Raw genomic sequence first — 20,000 nt, forward strand, 5'->3', positions numbered from 1 at the left:
AACCACAGATCTAAGAACCTCAACAAACACTAAGCATAGGAAGTATGAAGAAAACTATGCCAAGACACATCACAATAACATGGCTCAAAGCCAGTGATAAAGAGGAAATTTCAAAAGCAGCTGGAAAAAAGGAAGGACTTGTATTTTACTTCATTAAATATAGCCTATCATAGTTTTGTTTGTTTGTTTTTTGAGAGAGAGGGGCAGAGGGAGGAGAGAAAGAATCCCAAGCAGGCTCCGTGCTACCAGCATAAAGCCTGACGCGGGGCTCGATCCCATGACTGAGATCATGACCTGAGTGAAAAATCAGGAGTCGGATGCTTAACTGATTGAGCCACCCAGGTGCCCTGAGCCCATCCTAGTTATTTTAATAATCCATAAGTAGTAATTCCAATATGTAAGCTTTTGTAAGTTTACTTCTTATCATCTGTTGTTTCTGCTGACTCTTGTTCAGGCTGTCTTATTTCCTGTGCACTTGGTTATCTTTGACAAATTATTCAGTGACTTTGAAACTTTATTCACAGAACTTTTTAGAGACAAAGATAAAAATACACTGCCACAGAGAATATCTGCATTTGTTTACCATATTATTTTAAATTCACATTGACATATAACCCAATTTAAAAATGGGCAAAGGATGTGAATAGACTCTCTAAAGAAATACGACAGATAAATGACCAATAAACAACATGAAAAGGTGCTTAACATCAGCAGTAATGGGAAATGCAAATCAAAGCCACGAGATACCAATCCACATACATTGAGGACGGCTATAACCAAAAAGACAGAAAAAAACAAGTGTTGACAAAGATCTAGAGAAACCGGAACCCTCAAAGATTATTGGGGAGAATAAAAACTGGTGCGGCTGCTTTGGGAAATGGTTCGGGAGTTCCTCCATGGAATTACCATACGACCCAAGAATTCCACTCCATAGATAACAGCTATGAGAATGAAAACTATATTTCCATACAAAAATTGTACACAAATGCTCACGGCAGCATTATTCATAATAGCCAAAAAGCGGATACAACCCAAATGTCCATCAACTAACAAACAGAAATACAAAAACAAAATATGGTAGAATCTTATTCAGCCATTAAAACGAATCAAGTACTGGGGCGCCTGGGTGGCTCAGTCGGTTAAGCGGCCGACTTCGTCTCAGGTCATGATCTCGCGGTCCGTGAGTTCAAGCCCCACGTCAGGCTCTGTGCTGACAGCTCAGAGCCTGAAGCCTGTTTCAGATTCTGTGTCTCCCTCTCTCTGACCCTCCCCCGTTCATGCTCTGTCTCTCTCTGTCTCAAAAATAAATAAATGTTAAAAAAAATTTTTTTAATAAATAAATAAATAAATAAATAAATAAATAAATAAAAACGAATCAAGTACAGATTCATGTTACCAAACAGATAAACCTTGAAAACATGCTAAGTGAAAAAGGCAAGACACAAAAGGCCACGTATTGTATAATTTCATTTACATGAAATTCCCAGAATAAGCAAATCCATAGAAATAGAAAGCACATTAGTGATTTCCAGAGATTGGGGGAAAACGGGGAAATGAGAAGTGACTGCTAATGGGTACAGGTTTCTTTCCAGGGGAAAAAATGGTCTAGAATTAGTGATGATGGTTGCACAACTTTGTGAATATATGAAAAACCACTGAACTGTACACTTCAAAAGGGTGAATTTTATGGTATGTGAATTGTATCTAAAGAAAAATAAGATATTAAAAAAATTACATCTTGGAATTTTTGGGGGACCACCAAGGTGATGTGAACCACCTCTCTACCACCGTCCAGATGGTTACAACTTTCCAAGGACACGTTTTCTTCTCCTGTTTCACTTGGCGTCAAGGCAACTTTCCTTGTGGTTCCCTAAAAGAGGTAGAATGAGTTTTAGTCCTTGAGGCCACAGACCTTTGGGATTTCCAGAACTAGAGGCAGAGACTCTCTTGTTAGCTTACCTTGAACGAGCCCTAGGCTGACTTCTAACTACGCCTCCTGTCCTGCAAATCCACTGAATTCTTAATCAAACCTAATCAAGTCTCCCCAGTTTAGCAAATGCACTCAGAGCAAATAAGAATTAAGGGCTCCTTTAGTCTCTGATTTTCAGCTTTCTCTTTGATTTTGGCATATTAATTCATAAGTACCTTTTTTAAAAATTGCACTGCAGCATTCTTAGCTATTTTCAGTGTGAAAGTTTTTCCAAATCTTAACTATATTCCCAAAATGAAAATTCTCTATTTACTTTTCAAGTTAGAATGAACTCTAATGAGTTAGGACAGGATCTGCAAAAACAAAAAGCCTGATATAGTCTACATTAAAGTAGCTTCAGTATTCCTTGTGACTTCAGCTGATTACAGTAGATATTTAAGATTTAAAATATATTCCAATGAAAGTTTACTTTAGAAATTAATTTGAGGGGGAGTCTAGTTTTAAAAGAATTGTAAGTAGGTGACTCCTTCTCTTAGGTATCAAGGCTCTTTACACAATTAAAGTAAATATGATTGCAGCAAGAATACACAAAGAGACCAAAGAAAGATTAGTCCAAAAACATACACACACATATATGGAAACTTGGCATATGATGTGTATAGATCCGTAGGAGGAAAACCAGAATGTTCAATAAATGATGCTAGGAAAAACTGATTACCCGTCTGGAAAATAAATGAAACTGGACCCCCACTTCACATGACACAAAAATCAATCACATATGGATTAAAGACGTAAATACAAAAGGCAATACTATTTTAAAGCTTTCAGAAGAAAATATAAGACTACATCTTTCTAACCTCAAGGAAGAGAAAAATGTGTTAAGCAAGATGCCAAGGGGCACCTGGGTGACTCAGTTGGTTAAGTGTCTGACTCTGGATTTCGGCTCAGGTCATGATCTCAAAGTCGTGAGATTGAGCCCTGCTTGGGGCTTTGCACTGAGTGTAGAGCCTGCCTGGGATATTCTCTCTCGCTCGCTCGCTCACTGTCTCTCTGCCCCTCTCCCACTCACAGGCGCACACACACTTTCTCTCTCTCAAAATAAACAAATACACATTAAAAAAAAAAAAAAAGCCAAAGCTTAAAAACAGAAAGATGCCAAAAGCATACACCATAAAGACAAAGTCTGAAACACTCAAGTACTCTAAACTATAGAATACATCTATCAAAAACCATATAAAGTAAAAGACAAGCCACTTGCTGGGGAGAAGATATTTCCCACATGCATAACCAATAAGACTCAGTACCATGAATAAATAAATGCAACTTCTAGAAGGAGATTTTTTTAAGTCAAAAAAATAGGCAAAAGACATAAACAGACATAACAGAATTGTGGAACATCTGACATCATCAGTAATTAAGGAAATGTAAATTCAACGTTCAGTGGAGGACCATTTCTCACCTACCAGATTGTCGAAAAGAAACAATTCAGATCATTACAAATGTTGTTGTACAAACGTCTCAAATGTTGAGGAAGGGAACAAGGTGAACATTGAACACACTGCCTGTGGAAGTATAAACTGGTATAACCACTTTGCAAAACAATTCAGTATGGGGGCACCTGGGTGGCTCAGTCGGTTAAACGTCTGACTCTTGGTTTCCGCTCAGGTCATGAGCTCACCATTTGTGAGACAGATGCCCGGGTCTGGCAGTGCAGATAGACCACACTGCCAGGGTAGAGCCTGCTTGGGAGTCCCTCTCTCTCTCCCTCTCTCTCTCTGCCCCTCCCCCACTCACGCTCACATTCTCTGTCAAGGAAAAAAAAAATTCAGTATGTTCTAGCAAAACTGAAGATCCACAACTCTACTTCTGGGCAAAGAGACATGCGTTAGAATGGCCATAACAAAACAGCGCTTAGCGGCAAAGAGTGAAAATTAAATTAAAAAAAAAAAAAAAAAAAAGAAAATGGAAAATATCCCTAAACATCCATTAACAGGAAAACAGATAAACAGCAGTCAAGTCATACAATGGAATGATATAGAGCAATAAAAAGTAAATGAACTGTAACATAGCAACATCAATGAATCTCATAAATATAATATACCAAAAAAAAGTAGCAGCATGGAAAGAGAGAGACACAGTCAGGGCTTTGAAAATATTCATAAGTATTGTTTCTTTAAAATTTTTTTTCATGTTTATTTTTCAGAGACAGAGACAGAGTGTGAGTGGGGAAGGGGCAGAGAGAGAGGGAGACAGAGAATCCAAAGCAGGGTCCAGGCTCTGAGCTGTCAGCACAGAGCCCGACATGGGGCTCGAACTCATGGACTGTGAGATCATGACCTGAGCCAGAGTCAGACACCCAACTGACTGAGCCAGCCAGGTGCCCCAATAAGTATTATTTCTAAAGCATGATATGAGTACAGGGGCATTTATTTTATTTGTATTCTCTAAATCTATAGCTGTGTGAAAAGTACTATTTTGTACATATGAAATAATTTCTCATTTAAAAATGAAGTAAATGCATGGCTGTGGTTGAAAACATGAAAATTACAGAAAACTATATGAAGAAAATAAAAATTATCAATAATCCCATCACCCTGAGATAACTACAGTATTTAAAAGAAAAAATATATTTAGCATATCTTTTTCCACTATTTAAAAAAAATTTTTTTAATGTTTATTTATTTTTGAGAGAGACACAGAGCACAAGCAGGGGAGGGGCAGAAAGAGAGAGACAGACAGAATCTGAAGCAGGCTCCAGGCTCCGAGATGTCAGCACAGAGCCGGATGCGGGGCTCCAACCCACAAACCGTGAGATCACGATCTGAGCCGAAGTTGGATGCTTAACCGACTGAGCCACCCAGGCACCCCATCTTCCACTATTTTTATTTATTTGTTTACAGCTTTATTGAGGTACTTACAGTAAATTATACACATTTAAAAAGGTTTTTTTTTATTATGTTTATTTACTTTTGACAGAGAGAGACAGAGCACGAGAGGGGGAGGGGCAGAGAGAGAGGGAGACACAGAATCCGAAACAGGCTCCAGGTTCTGAGTTGTCAGCACAGAGCCCCACGCGGGGCTCAAACTCACAGACCGTGAGATCATGACCTGAGCCGAAGTCGGAAGCTCAACCGACTGAGCCAGCCAGGCATCCCTATGCATATTTAAAATGTATAATTACATGAGTCAAACATATGTATACACTGGTGAAAGCATCTTCACAACCAAGAAAATGAAGGGGTGCCTGGGTGGCTCCGTCGGTTAAGCGCCCAACTCTTGATTTCGGCTCAGGTCATGATCTCACTGTTCATGAGATCGAGCCCTGTGCGGGGCCTGCTTGGGATTCTCTCTTTCTGCCCTTCCCTCCACCCCCATGTCCATTCTCTCTCTCAAAATAAATAAACAAAAAAAAAAAAGAAAATGAACACACTCACCATTCCCAAAAGTTTCCTCACACCCCTTTCCAGTCCTTTTCCTTTGCACCCACCCTCTGTTGTCTGTTACTTTAGGCTACTTTGCATTTTCTAGGATTTTGTCAGGTTTGAACACACTTTATGCATATGTCACACTTTACTTGACACTGTCAGGTTTCCCAAAATGCTTTACCAATCGACACTTCCATCAGCAGAGAATGAGCGTTCCAGGTGCTCCATATCCTTTGCAACATTTGGTTACTGGCCTTTTCCACTGTGGCGATTATTTGTATATTCACCAGGTAAATATACATAAAACTACTTGTCTGAACGGCAACGAAAAAAATTAAACTTCAATGATGACCGAAGTGACACTCATTGTAAAGAAATTTTCACGTTAAGGGCCTTTTCCCTTGAATGCATGGTAATAACTGAAGCAAAGCCCTTGGTGCACGCCTCATGAATTCCGATTTAGTAAAGACGTCTGATTTCCACATAAGAGATTTAGAAGAATCATTGAAATATCTAAAGAGGAATCACATGACTTAAATGCAAGCTGGGAGTCTCACAGTACTGGAACTCAGGTGAAATACAATCCAACACAGTTTGTGAAAGTGTGACTTTAATACGGATAACACCAGACCCCAAGAGACCAAAATACCACTAAGATCGCGATAATTTGAATGAGGGACGATGAAAATCTTTCTTACAATAGTTCTATTCAGTCTGCTCAGCTATTTGCTCTCAGCTTCTGCTACTTAACCACGAGAGGGGAACAATGCTGTGAGATGCACTTTAACATAAAGGTATTCGACTGTCCTTATGTTCTTTCCAAACGGACCATAAACTCCCCTCTACCACCTGTAACTTCTTCTAATCTTTGTCTCTCAAAATAAGGACTCTACACTCCTTATCTTTATTTCTTCATTCTCTATTTACTCCTCAAATTCATTCATATTTGGCTTCTATCGTTATCATTTTACTTATATTGTGTTTGCTGAGGTCAATGACCTCCTCCTATCCTAACTACCAAAGCCAAGAGACATTTAATCAGCGCCTATCTTCCAGATCCTTCTGACTCATTTGACTGAGATAGACTTCCCTCCTGATTAAAACTCTTTCCTCTCCCGCCTTCTAAGCACCATTATCTGCTAGATTTTCCTCCTTCTCTCCTGAATTCTCCTCCTCACTCTCCATGGCTGTCTCTATACGGCACTTCAATGTTGGTTTCCCGTGCTTGGTCTTCTTTTCTTGTTCTTACTGGAAGATTTCTTCCACTCTCACGGGACTAACTACACAAATCCATGATGCTTCCAACATTTACAACTCTTATCCTGACTTCGGAAAATCCCAATACCAGACAGGTGTGCCAGATGGTCTCCAAGAATCTCACTGCTTTTCTCTCAGCCTGAATTAATCTCAGTCTGTTAGCTTTATGCGTGAATACAACTATTCAAGTGGAGCCATAAAATACAAGAGATACTTTTGAAATATTTTTCTTGAAGGGTTTAAAGAAACACAAATTTTTATAAAGACTTTCCTCCAGTTATGAAGGTAACTCATAGTAACAAAAAGTACAAAACACAAGAGATAAAAGGCAAATCTCCTCCAATCCCAGCTCTCAAAGGCAAGCAATATCAACATGTCCTTCCAGAAGAAGCAGTTTTCACCACAATGAAGTTACGTACCAAAATATCAAATTAGTAAATAGACGGTGTTGCTGTTGTTAACTCTTCGTATTTTCCAGGCTACTTTTTGCAGTATTAATCAGAAGACAAAATTCTACTACATGCCTACCTGGAGTGAGAAAATTAATAATATTCTAAAAACTAACGCAATCCTTCTACATGCTGTATTTTTTAGTATTCTAAAGGAATCGGTGTTTTTGGCTTGGCAACTATCTTGCCTATCCCTGGACGCCTACCTGTGTGCAATATACCCCACAAATCAGTCATCCTACTTTCCTTTATTTAAAGGAAACCACAGCAAAGAAGAAGAAGAAAAAAAAAAAAACTGTAAGAGACAGAAGCAAATCTAAAATCAAGCTGGGTGTATAATTCCTGTTTTGCAAAAACCATAGGGAAGTGACATTTTAATACCCCTTCTCTGCTTCTACAAGTTTCAGAAACGTCACAGATTAAAGACACTCCGCTAATGTGTTCTTACCGGACTCTCCAGGCAAAGGAAGTTCGCTTCCCTCTTTGCCCAGAGGCCACCTGTACCGGGCAGAGAGCGGGGTGCGGGGTGCAGGGTGCGGGCTGGGGTCCCTTCCCTCCCGTCCGGGCGTCCCAGTGAGCGGACCCGGGCAGGGCAGGGGCCTGGCCTCGCCCCCCACCCCCAAGTCACTGAGCCCCCTCCCCGCCCAGGCCACGGTGAGCTCGGCTGTCCGGGGACCTCGGACCTCCCCGAGGGCTCCGGAGAGCAGGTGTCACTGAGAGACTCGGGAAACCGCCCCCCACCCCCCACCCCCAGCCCCCAAGCAAGGCGACGTTTCTAAAGAGTGAAAGGAGACGAAAAACCGTACACATCCGCAAGCCCCGGGCGGCTGGGGCAGGGGCCGCTCTCACACCGCGCCCCCCACCCCCGGAGGCCCCCGACGGCGGCCGCTCGAGGCCCGCGCCACGCTGCGCGCCCGGGAGCGGCCCCAGGGCGCACCTGGGCCCAAGGCCCCCTCCCCGCCCGAGACGTGCCGCCCGGCCGCCCCGCGCGGGGTCTCCACGCGCCGCTCCCGGGCGCCCCCCCGCTCCACGCCGCGCTGAGACGGCGCCGCGCGGCCGAGGCCGGTTACCTCCTGCAGCCAGCGGGCGCTCCGCCGTGGCCTCCAGCGGGAGCCGGGCCCGGGGTCACCTCGTGCGGCAGCGCCCCGAGACCCCGCCCCCGGTCCCTCCAAGTCCGCCCCGCCCCTCGGGAGGTGCGCGCCGAGGGGCGGGGCGGGGCCGCCCGGCCGGTACCTGAGCGCGCGGGCCTGCGCGCTCGGCCCCTCCCTCCCCGCCTCTCCCAGCCGCCGCCCTGGGCCCCTCCGGAGAGGTCTTCGGAGTGCCTGGAGGGGTCAGAAGGGAGATAAAAACTAACCAAGGGACAGAGGGAACGTTTGGGACCTGAACTTTTATGTAGAGGGGACGGAGGAGCAGGCTTTCTTGCCAGAGGTGTGGCTGCACCCTTGGAAACGGAAGAAGCTTTTCTTAGCTGCCTTGTAGCGTCACCTGACTTTACACCCTAATTTTAAATTCTTTAAGGATCAGCCCGCTTCTCTTCACTGTTGTGGCTTCACATCTACTACCACCTTGCTAGCAATAGGCCTGTCGGAAGGTGTCTACTACAGTGCCCGGGCCCCCATATTATGCTAGAATCCACTCTCTGCACCCTGGCAAGGAGTGGGCTCGCCCTTTTCTTTTGTGCCTCCCACGGTGGGAGTCTCAGCCCGGTTCCTGGAAAGTTGTTGAGTGGATTCCTAGATTACCTGTTGATGAATGGCTCAGCTTTTGAAAGGCTGAGGAAGTACGAATTGAAGTAAAGGTCAGCCTTTTCTTCCCAAGGAGCAGTCTGTCCCAAAGGGGGTAAGTGGGTTCTGCTCATCTCCAGGCCCTACAGATGCTGGAGTGCAGGTGGAGGGGGGGCCAGATCCCAAGATCAAATTAATCTGGGAAACAGACACAGTATAATTACCCTCCTTGAGAGTCACGGGCACTTAACACGCTTAAGAACTGTGTTTTGCTTTGTATCATCCTGTAGTTCCCAACTTTATTTGACCTGAAGGGTGGTAGGCCAAAATATGCCACTTTGACATAAGGGTTCTTTTAAGTTAAAGGCACTTGAACAACAGCAGATACAAGAAGATCACTCTGACCCTCCTTTTTCTTCCTGAAAGTGGAAGATGAAACTCCCGAGTGAAAGATGTCTTCCCTATACTGGGAGGCAAGAAACATTCTTATCACCAGGGAGTAGAGGATAAAGGAAGTCTATACGCACAAACCTTGTGAAACTAACCCTGATCTTCCTGGTCCCTTCACCATTATCTGCCCCAGCTCAAGCCCCTTTTCTATTATTTAGCACCCTTTGTTCAACTTAGTATATAATGTTCATCTCTAACTGCTTCTTTGGATCTTCATTCTCCCATAAGGGCTGCTGTGTCCATGTTAAAGATCTGTATGCTTCACTCCTGTTCATCTATGCCAATTTAATTCTCAGTCCCAGCCAGAAACCCTAAAAGGGTGGCGGTGAAGTTTCACCTCCCTTACACACCACACAACTCTCTTTCTGAGAGATGCCTGTTGCCATCCTGGGGAATTAGTGTTTCAACTCACACACTTTGATAAACACTGCTTAAAAGTCCTCGTACATTCACCTTCAATCATTTCTCTATTACAAATGTTTGCAAAGTTCTGTACTGTTTACACAAAGCTTTCACATGAGTCATCTCATTCGACCCTCACAATTATGATGTAACTGTTATTATCCTTGTTTTACAGTTGAAAATATTGAGAGTCAAACAAATGGTGGTTGCCTGAGTAAAGAGTCAAGACCGACTCTGGACTTCAGACTCCAAGGCTCTTAAATATATACTATATAAAATGTGTGCGTGTGTATATACACATATGATGTGCTCTATTTAAAGGTCAAATGAGAGAGAGAATATGTCTATTTTCTCTGACACTTTGTATTAGAAAAACTCAGTTTCCCACCTGTTGTAGGGGAAAACCCAGTTCTTTCCTCCTGCATTATCTCTTGCCCGTGTATCTCCTTTATTCCTCATATAAAACATTTCATTTCCAACATTTCTGGTCACTAAATATGTGGAGGTTTTCCCCCCACACCAAGTAATTCTCTGCAACATCAGATAGATGTCCCACAATTCAACTCAATTCTGACATCACTTTCCTGGAGAGAGCATCAGATCCCACAGGTGAAGCGTTCAATTCCACAAGACTGTCTTCCTGCACCCCCACCCCACCCCACCCCCACATCACATGCCAGGTTATCACCTGTGCTTCGGACCAACCAGCTATAGGTCAAAGTTTCCAATGAACCGCCCCCCCACCTTGGGTTCAAGTAATTTGTTAGAGCAGCTTACAGAACACAGGGAAATGCTTACTTAGTTTTACCAGTTTATTACAGGATATGATAAAGGATGCAGGTGAACAGCCAGATGAAGAGAGATACATAGAGCAAGGTCTGGGAGGGTCCCCGTGGAGTTGGGGTGCATCATCCTTCCAGTGTGGATGTGTTTGCCAACCTGGAAGGTCTTCAAACCCTGCACTATTGATTGGGATTTTATGGAGGCTTCCTCACATAGGCATGATCACTTATTAGCCCCACTTCAGCCACTTTCCCCTCTTGCAATTTTGTAATCATGGTCTTTCTGGTGACCATTCCTCATCCAGGAGCCCACACAGAGTCACCTAGTGCTCTTATCACTTGGAAATTTACAAGGATTTTAGGATTTCCTGAGCCAGGAACCTGGGGCGGAGACCAATACGATAGATAGATAGATAGATAGATAGATAGATAGATAGGTCTATAGATAGATTAGATATAGATATAGATATAGATATAGATATAGATATAGATATAGATACAGATACATATATTGTTTTTTTTATTTTTGAGAGAGAGAAAGAGAGACAGACAGAGTGCGAGCAGGGGAGGGGCAGAGAGAGAGGGAGACATAGAATCTGAAGCAGGCTCCAGGCTCTGAGCTGTTGGCACAGAGCCCGATGTGGGGCTCCAACTCATGAACCATGAACCACGAGATCATGACCTGAGCCAAAGTCGGATGCTCAACCCACTGAGCCACCCAGGCACTCCTAAGAGACCGATATTTATTTTCTATCATCTCACACCCTTCAATAGAGCACATCCTTAGCTAGAAACCTCTAGCTGCACGTGTTAGTTCTCAAGGCGAGGGACCTTCACCTATCCTTTACTCTCCTGCAGCAACTGACATCATAATGCAGGGCATAAAAGTGTCGCTCAGATGTGCTGAAGGAAAAAAAAATGAGTGAATGCTTAGTAATACTTATTAACTGGACTGAGCCCTTGGGTCCCTAACTGAACAATCTTACCAACCTCCTCGCTGATGCCAAAGTCCCAAGAGAAAGCGTTCCCTGAAATGTTCTTCCTTTCCTTCCACCTTCCATCTAAAAAGGTGTCCTTAAAAGAACACTTCTGTTGACAAACATAGTTCTTTGAAAACAATGAAACCGTGTCCTCTGTTTTCCTCGAAATGGGCCTCCTTCCTGTTCCAGAGGCAAGATAGGAATAAAGGATACTATATACCTTTCTCTGTGCCCTTGTGTTTTAAACTCTTCCCATAAAGTGATGGTTCTTGCAACATTCTGAGTGGCTTTTGTTGGCTTAGTTTTAATGTTAAATGTTAATGTTTAATGTCTTATATTCTTTGAAGCAGATCTGAGGAGAAAAATATAACCAGGTTGGTGTGGATAACATTGCTGCTTAGATTTTCCTACTCATATTCTTTCATTTGAGAGAGAAATCACCTCATCCCTGTCCCAATCCCTTTTCATTCATCCTGCATTTAGTGCAGTTTATAAATGATGGATGACTCAGTCCAGTCCTACCCCTTCAGCCTCCCCTCCACTACCCATTTTGGGGTACATTTTTGACTTTCTGAACCAACTGTTGTTCCCTCAATTGCCAAATTTGCACTACTGTTTCCCTTACCTCTATTGTATGGGTATCAGTTGGCAAATTCACGTTCATTCAGCTGACGTATCACCTCTTCTGGAAGATGAAACGCCATAACAGCCATCCCAGAGCGGATTAGGTGCCTAACCCCAGCACTCCCACCACCAGCCATCCGTATTTCGATCATGGCACCTACACGATCATTGTGATTGCTGGCTTCTTTGCCCTCCTCCTACTAACCTCATCCTACGTAAGTTACCAAATAGACAGGAATTATAACTTCCTGAGCCTAGCACCTGACCCATAGAAGGCCTTCAAATATTTGTTGAATGAATGAGAAAAAAAGTCTTTAAAAGAATATGAATTCCTAGAGTGCTCGTGAAGTAATATCACAAATACAAATGGCCATATGAATAAAATGGAGGTGGCAGACAGATTTCTGCTTCCCCCCAAATTATTTTCTTCTCATTTTCTGCCTTAGAAAAGCAGAAGCCTATACATATTCATTCATTCATTCATTCATTCATTCATTTATGTACTTGTTCAACTAACATTCTTGAGTACCAATGGTACATCAGGAACAATCCTAAGCACTTGCTTCAGAGGGAAAGTGACATTTCAGCAGAGCCATGAATGCTCACCAAACTTCCTTTCCTTTTCCTGAACACAAAGCTGAATTACTTTGTCCTTTCCCCTTCGCATGGGGCCAGTTCTCACCAATAGAATTTAAGCAAAGGTAGAGTTTTACTTCTGGGTCTAGCTAATTAAGAACTGGTGAGCTTTCTCCCCACTCTCTCCCTGACCACCTTAGACCATTGCTGAAGCTGAAAATGTGACCAGATGGGAGGCCAGGTCCCTGATTGTCTTCACAGAACAAAGCTCTCCCCACCACCCGCTAATCTTGACGGGATTGTGATGGGAGTGAAAAATAAACTTTATGGTGTGAACTCCTAACATTTAGGGATTCCGCTCCCCCACCCCACCCCCACCAAGCAGGTAACTTTACTTACCCTGATTAACACTGTCAGAAATGATGGCATATAGATTACATAAGACACCAGAAAATGTTGTCTCCTGCTCTAAGCATTGCATGGGAGACACGGAACATGAAAATTTTTCAAAGGTATTAAGGCCACAGACTTTAAGTTTGTCCCAATTGGACAAATAAATATCTTTATGAATCCACAGCTCTTTGTGCTCTCTTTTGGGTGGCCACCTGATCAGAATGCTGACATCTTGACCTGAAAACTGGCATAGAGTCACCATCACTCAGCAGCCCTTGTGAATCTCTTTCCTGCACGTTGAAGAATTTCCCTGAGTGAGCTTCAGGAGGTCTGGTGTCACTCAGAGAATATAGTTGACCTTTGAACAACATAGGTTTGAATTGCCTGGGTCCACTTACACGTGAATTTGGTACAATACAGTGCTGTAAATGTATCTTCTCTCCCTCATGATTTTTAGTAACATTTTTTCCCTCCAACTTACTTCATTGTAAGAATACAGCATATAATACATATAATGTACAAAATAGATGTGAATTGACTGGTTTTGTTGTCAGTTAGGCGTCCAGTCAACAGCTATTAGCAGCTAAGGTTTTGGGGAGACAAAAGTTATACCCAGGGGTGCCTGGGTGGCTCAGTCAGTTAAGCATCCAACTCTTGATTTCGGCTCGGGTATGATCTCACCATTAATAACATCAAGCCCCGCCTCAGGCTCTGCGCTAACAGCACAGAGCCTGCTTGGGATTCTCTCTCTGTCTCTCTCTCTCTCAGAAATGAATAAACATTAAAAAGAAGTTACACCCAGATGTTTGACTGCCCAACGGGTCCTATCCCTTAACACTGCCTTGCTCAAGGGTCAACTGTATATTGAGAGATAGAAACTAAGTGTGAGAAGTTGGCTCTGAAGGCTCTTGAGTATCCCACCAGGGAGTTTGTCTACTGATCTCCAGGACACGTGATGAATAAACCGGGACTGTTTGCAATGGAGTGAGCTTCTTTTTTTTTCTTTTCCTTCCCCCATCCTCTTCTTTCCTGGGTAACTAGTACCCACCAAAGCTAGGGAACAGTGGGAAAATGGCTGGTCATAGATGCTCCACCAAGAGACCTAGCATGATGAAGTCCTCTTTTCCCAGTGCCCTCGCCCCAAAGCCCTTCCCCAACACATCACCATCCTCCTCCTTCGCCAAGCCCCATTAATCAATGAAGCTTCAGAGCACCAAGAGGCTGACAGTTTCACGGAAGCCTAAATGAAAATTATTCAGCCCCTAGGACAAGAGGCAATAGCACCGCTGGGATCAAAGGAAGGTTATAAAAGAGGAAAAGAAGAGAGGATTCAGGAAAAAAAAAAAAAAAGAGGATTTTCTACCAACCACCTCATCAATTCACCCAGACTGGAAAGCTGGTCTAAAGAGAATGAAAGATGCGTGGAGCACATCATGTGGAACTGCCCCAGGATTCCAGAACAAATGCCCCCAGACTCCCTTAATGAAGGAGAGAAACATCTAAATTCTTACTTCCTGTGAACTTTGGATGGATTGGAAGAAATGATTCAAACCTAAAGTAAATGTGTCTCCATTCTTCTGCAGTCCCGTGTACAATGGCTTAAACTGTGTCAACTTGCTTAAGCTGTAACTACATCTCCCAAAATTTCTTTCCCTATGTATGGCTCTATGTTAGTCTGAGCACAAGAGGAATGTGGACAAGATCTGGAAGGTATAAATGAAACAGAGCTATTCCTCTTGGAAGACCCCCCCAAAATTACAGTGGCAGACCAACAGAGATGCTGTCAGGTTCCACAGCCAGTCCTCCCGGGCCCTCCTCCAAAGCCTGGCTGAAGACCTACAGAGCTGAGAGCTATCCCTAGATTTTTCCACAGTTCTTCCGTGGAGTCTGCTTGTGCGGCCAGGTGTGCCCGGTTTCCTAGATGCAAATTCCGACCCAGTACGTTCACCTGCACCTGTACCTCATAGGGGGCCGTTTAGGCTTTGATCCTTCAACCCCACTTCCAGACCTTTATTCCCCCAAGTTTCTCCCATAACTCTGGAAGATCCTATTCTTGTATCAGTAACACTTTAGTGCTTCTGCTTCCCTGGCTGGAGCCCTCTGATTCGCCAGGCATGTCCTTGGCTGCCCAACAGGAGGATTACGTGGGTTATACTTTTCTTCCCTTCCCCTGTGAAAGAAAAAGTGCTGGTGTTATAAGTAGGAACTACAAATATTTGGGTAGAATCATACACCAACAGGGGTCTCCCCAAGAAGGGTAGTTATTTAGTTGCTCACTGGCTTCACAGAATGACTTCACTGGAGTATGGAAACTGACTTTTGACTTTTCAAGCTTAGAAACTTGTGTCTTTTCACCATTAGCATTTTAAGCAAAACTCTGTTGAAGAAGAAGGCTCAGCCAAGCTCCCTAGGGACTGAGGTAGACAATAGATTCTACCAATATTAATAGGGCCTGTCTGTGAACAGAACATGAGACAAACAATCGCTATGGGTCCCAGATGCTTCTAGCTCATGGTCCAAACATTATACTATACCCTACAGAAACAACCATATAGGAAGCTGAGTGATAATCAGAAGGTTGCCCAGGGAGAGACGTGGAACCAAAATTAGAGAAATTAGGAGAAATACTGAGGGCTTAAAAGCACCAAGTTATGATAGCCATCATCACTGCCACAGAACAGACCAGCATGTCCCAGTTGCAGGCAAGCAGTATGGTTTCACTCACCAAGAGTAGTCATAGAACTTCTTCTCTGCGACCGTTTACAGTATTGGCCCCAGCCCTTCATCCCTCACTGTACCCATACTCTTGGCCATGACTTTGAATTTCCTTCCACTCAAGGAGTGGACTAGATTTGCCTAGCCCTTGATTATGGGTTCAGCCATTCGGCTCGCTCTGGCCAATAGAGTGATATAGGACCAAGAGTGCTACATGTCAGCGCTTAGCTGAAAAGGCCTTGTATGTTGCCGCTTGCCCTTTGTGCTTCTGCCAAAGCCATGAGAAGATTTCGCCTGGGCCAAGACAGGTGGTCCAACGAGGATGAGAGACATGGAATGAGAGTCATTCCAGATAAACCCAGACGAGATGAGCTCATCTCCAGCTGACCAGCAGACACATGAGAAACAATAGATGATTGTCATTTCATGCCTCGGCGTGTTGGGACCGTCGCAGGGCAATGGTTTCCTGACACACCCTCCAACCATGATTTTCTGTGGTGAGGTGGAGGAGAGCTCCAGACCAGTGTGCCCAGACCCCCTCTCGTGCCACTAGGGGGCTCCCGTTCGGCCAACGGTAAATCAGAGGATTCAGCCTCAGTAAAACCTTCAGTAAAATTCTGTTTAACAATTTTCTATCCTTTTGGTCAGATATGAAATCAAAATATGTGTCACAGCAGAAAAGAGAAAGATTTAAAAACTCTTTGGATGACTACATCTGAATATTAGTGGTTGTTTACAAATGCAACTCAAACTCACTATCTGAAATAAAATTTGAAGGCTATTATTTGTGATTTTTGCTTTCATCAGAATTTGAGGAAAACTCATACGCCCAGAAAAATCCCCAGGCAGTTTAGGATGCCAAGACTTTCTTTCCTTCTCTTTAAAACTGCTCCAAAAGGAGAATTCACGAATAAATGTGGTTGGTAGGTGAGCCAAATATCCAAAGACATATTCTTACGACAATTGCGTCTTAATTTGTTAGTTTGAAGTACGCATTGATCTTTTTATTAATTAGAGGCATCGGTTGGGGGAGGAGTGTCTTCAAAACACTTTCAGTCCTATTTTCTCGGGCATTCCTTTCCCCTCCATGACTCCCTGCCTGTTGTTAGCTTCCCCCACCCTTCTAGTTTATGAGGGGACGGATGAAGTTGGGATCTTTCTTGAGGAAATGTGGGAGGTCTGCAATCCATTTCCTACTTGAGCCTCATTTACCAGAAGAAAAAAGAAAAACAACGACGCAAACACACTTCCAGCAAAACTGGACAGCAGCTCCACGCACTGGCTTTTAAAGAGCTATTGTATCACCCTGGGAGGTGACAGCACTCCGGGGACAGCACGGGGTCTGTGAGGGCCAATGAAGCATACCCTTCCATTCCTAAAAAACATCCCCTCAGGAAACAATTTGGCGTTTCCTGCAAAACATGAGCTTGCTTGGAAGCCTGACCAACTCATCACCGCTGTTCGTCTCATACCGCAAGCCTGATTAATAACAATAACTAGCCGGAGAACATAGTGGATACAACTTCAGTGGGAAAGAAGGCAAGGGGAACAAACAATATCCTTGCCAAACAGACACGCATGCCCACATGCCCACACACTTGCCCCCAGCGTACAAAGCCACTTAAAAATGTGAAGAAATGTAGGGCGCCTGGGTGGCTCGGTGGGTTAAGCATCCGACTCTTGGTTTCAGCTCAGGTCATGATCTCACGGTCCGTGGGTTCAAGCCCGGTTTCAGGCTCTGTGCTAACAGCACGGAGCCTCCTTGGGATTCTCTCTCTCTCTCTCTCTCTCTCTCTCTCTCTGCCCCTCCCCCACTCAAGCTGTCTCTCTCAAAATAAATAAATAAACTCAAGAAAAAGTTGAAAAACATAAAATGCCTCAATCAAAACCACTTTGCATTACTGAGAACAGGGTTAAAAATTACTTCCCTTCTCCCATCCAAATACATTTGGAATGATAATAGCTGCCATTCTCTGCTGACCTATCACATGCCAAGCACTGTACACACACACACACACACACACACACACACACACACACATATGAATAGACTTATTTTTAATTCTTCCAACAACCCTGCAGAGTGGGGATTATTGTCTAAAGCACTGTTAATGGTGTGTGTGTGTGTACACACACACACACACACACACACATGAATAGACTTATTTTTAATTCTTCCAACAACCCTGCAGAGTGGGGATTATTGTCTAAACTTTATAGAGAAGTAACTTTCCCAAGATCACAAGGAAGTGATGAAGGAGTCAGGATCTGACCTTAAGGCTGTGTGTGTGTGACTTTAAAGGTCAAGCTCCTTTCATTAAATCACGGGCTCGGTCAGCAAACTGGAAAGTCCAGACATAGGAGTTATGTTTACATAAATCCAATTCATAACTCAAGGCCCATTGAAATCGCCATCTCTTCTACGAATTCTTGACTTGTTCTAGACAGAGCTCCGATGGTTACAAGGAACAGAAACCCACTCAAATTAGTTCGAGTAAAAGACAGAGCATGGCATACTGGGCAAGGAAACAAAGGGAACATACTTTTTCAGGAATCTGAACACGTGAGCCCCAAGAAGAGCAGAACCCAAGGATGTCCAGACACCCTGTGGCCCCTCATCTCCCAGAGGCTGCTTCTTTCTGCATGCCTGCACACCCCAACCCGCTTCTTGGGGTCTCTGACCCCTCAGAGCTGCAGTCTGCACTGGAGTCCATGATGCATGCCTTGGTGGCAAATCTGCTAGAACTTTGAGCTTAGGGCCTACCGCCCAAAAGAAGACACTGCAGCTCCCTTCAGATTCCAGCAATCTGATGGGCTCAGCTCAGACTTTCCAGACACAAGGCACAGGCTGCTGGCCGGTCTTCCCAGCACACAGTTGGGCACGCTGGGTCAGATGTTGACCTTGGCTCAGTCAGAGGCAGCAGGGAAGGGGGAATCACATGATCTGCTGCTATACCTGGGCAGGAAGCACCCTAAAATCCAAGAAGTGCTCAGCTCTTACTCACTCTCCTTTTCTTTACAAGGCTGGCTTATGCACCTGGTTTAATTTTAAGTTGCTTCCTCTTGCTCTCCAAGTGCCTTTCACTTTCTAGTTTCCTAGAGAACCACATCTTATCCTTATACCTGCAATGCCTAGCCGAGTGCTAAGAACACAATGGACACTTAAACATTACTTGCTTTGTTAGGGTTCATCGTGGGGCAGGACAATGCAGATGACCGAGAAGAATGTCTTCATCCTTTTTCTTGCCCACAGAAAGGCCAAAAGAATTAGAAAGAGAATATAAAATGTGATCACAAGTCTTTAACCCCACTGGCTTAGCTGCAGCATAATGGACAAGAAAAAGAATTTGACTCTAAGCACACAGACTATCTAGAGTTTTGTCTCTCTTTTTTTAAATTTTTTAATGTTTTATTTACTTTTGAGAAAGACAGACAGACAGACAGAGTGCAAGTGGGGGAGGAGCAGAGAGAGAGGGAGACACAGAACCCAAAGCAGGCTCCAGACTCCAAGCTGTCAGCACAGATACTGACACGGGCCTCGAACCCATGAACCGTGAGATCACGCCCTGAGCTGAAGTCAGACGCCCTAACCAACTGAGCCACCCAGGCACCCCAGAGTTTCTTCTCACTCTTACTAGAAGAGGCATCCAGGCCAATGGCCCTCAACCTAGAATAACGCTCCTATGTACCATATCCTTGTTCTGATTCTATCCCTTAATTACCCATTCAGAGAAGTCTAATAGAATTAAAATATATGACGGTTCTGCTATTATAGGGGTCAGCTTGATTCTGCTCTGATTTGCAAACAGAAAAAAAATCATAGTTTCGAAACCTTGTTATTAAATTACTAGTAACAAATTATTGGAAACCATGCTACAATTGGCATTGTACTTGGAAGCTGTGAATTTAGGACACTCTACTGCCAACAGCTGAGATGACACTAACTGTATCAATGAGGATACTTTTGGCCACCAGTAACAAAAAAAACCCAGCTGAAGTAGTCATAAAAGTAAGGAAATGTATTAACTTGTGTGGTGACTTAAATCATGTTCATAGTTCTTTGAAACTCCTCTCAAAGGTTGGGTTCTATGTCCCCTGTCCTTTATGTAGGCTAACCATAGTGACTGGTTGACCAAGAGAATACTTCGTCAATTACAGAATGTGGAAATAACGAAATAGGACATCTAAGGCTAGGTCATAAAAGGCAGTACAACTTCTATTTGGCTGTCTTTGGGTGCTTGTTCTTGGAATCCAGCCACCTTTGCTCTGAGGAAGCCAAAGCAGTTTGCGGAG

The 20,000-nt window shown here is 43.7% G+C and overlaps 1 protein-coding gene across 3 annotated transcripts in view; it reads right to left on the reverse strand.

Moving 5' to 3' along the window:
- Positions 1 to 8,218, reverse strand: part of TC2N (tandem C2 domains, nuclear) — a 44,577-nt gene extending 36,359 nt beyond the window's left edge. The window contains exons 1-2 of one of the 3 annotated variants that reach the window (XM_042990393.1): positions 8,132 to 8,210; positions 1,736 to 1,870 (exon numbers count right to left, since the gene is read on the reverse strand). The gene's annotated coding sequence lies outside the window, so the exon portion shown is untranslated. Of the gene's footprint in view, positions 1 to 1,735; positions 1,871 to 8,131 lie in introns of all 3 variants that reach the window. The other 2 variants (XM_042990389.1, XM_042990390.1) reach the window with 2 other exon arrangements.
- Between the last annotated feature and the right edge of the window lie 11,782 nt (positions 8,219 to 20,000).

Source organism: Panthera tigris, chromosome B3 (assembly GCF_018350195.1).
Source record: "Panthera tigris isolate Pti1 chromosome B3, P.tigris_Pti1_mat1.1, whole genome shotgun sequence".
Taxonomy (NCBI): Eukaryota; Metazoa; Chordata; class Mammalia; order Carnivora; family Felidae; genus Panthera; species Panthera tigris.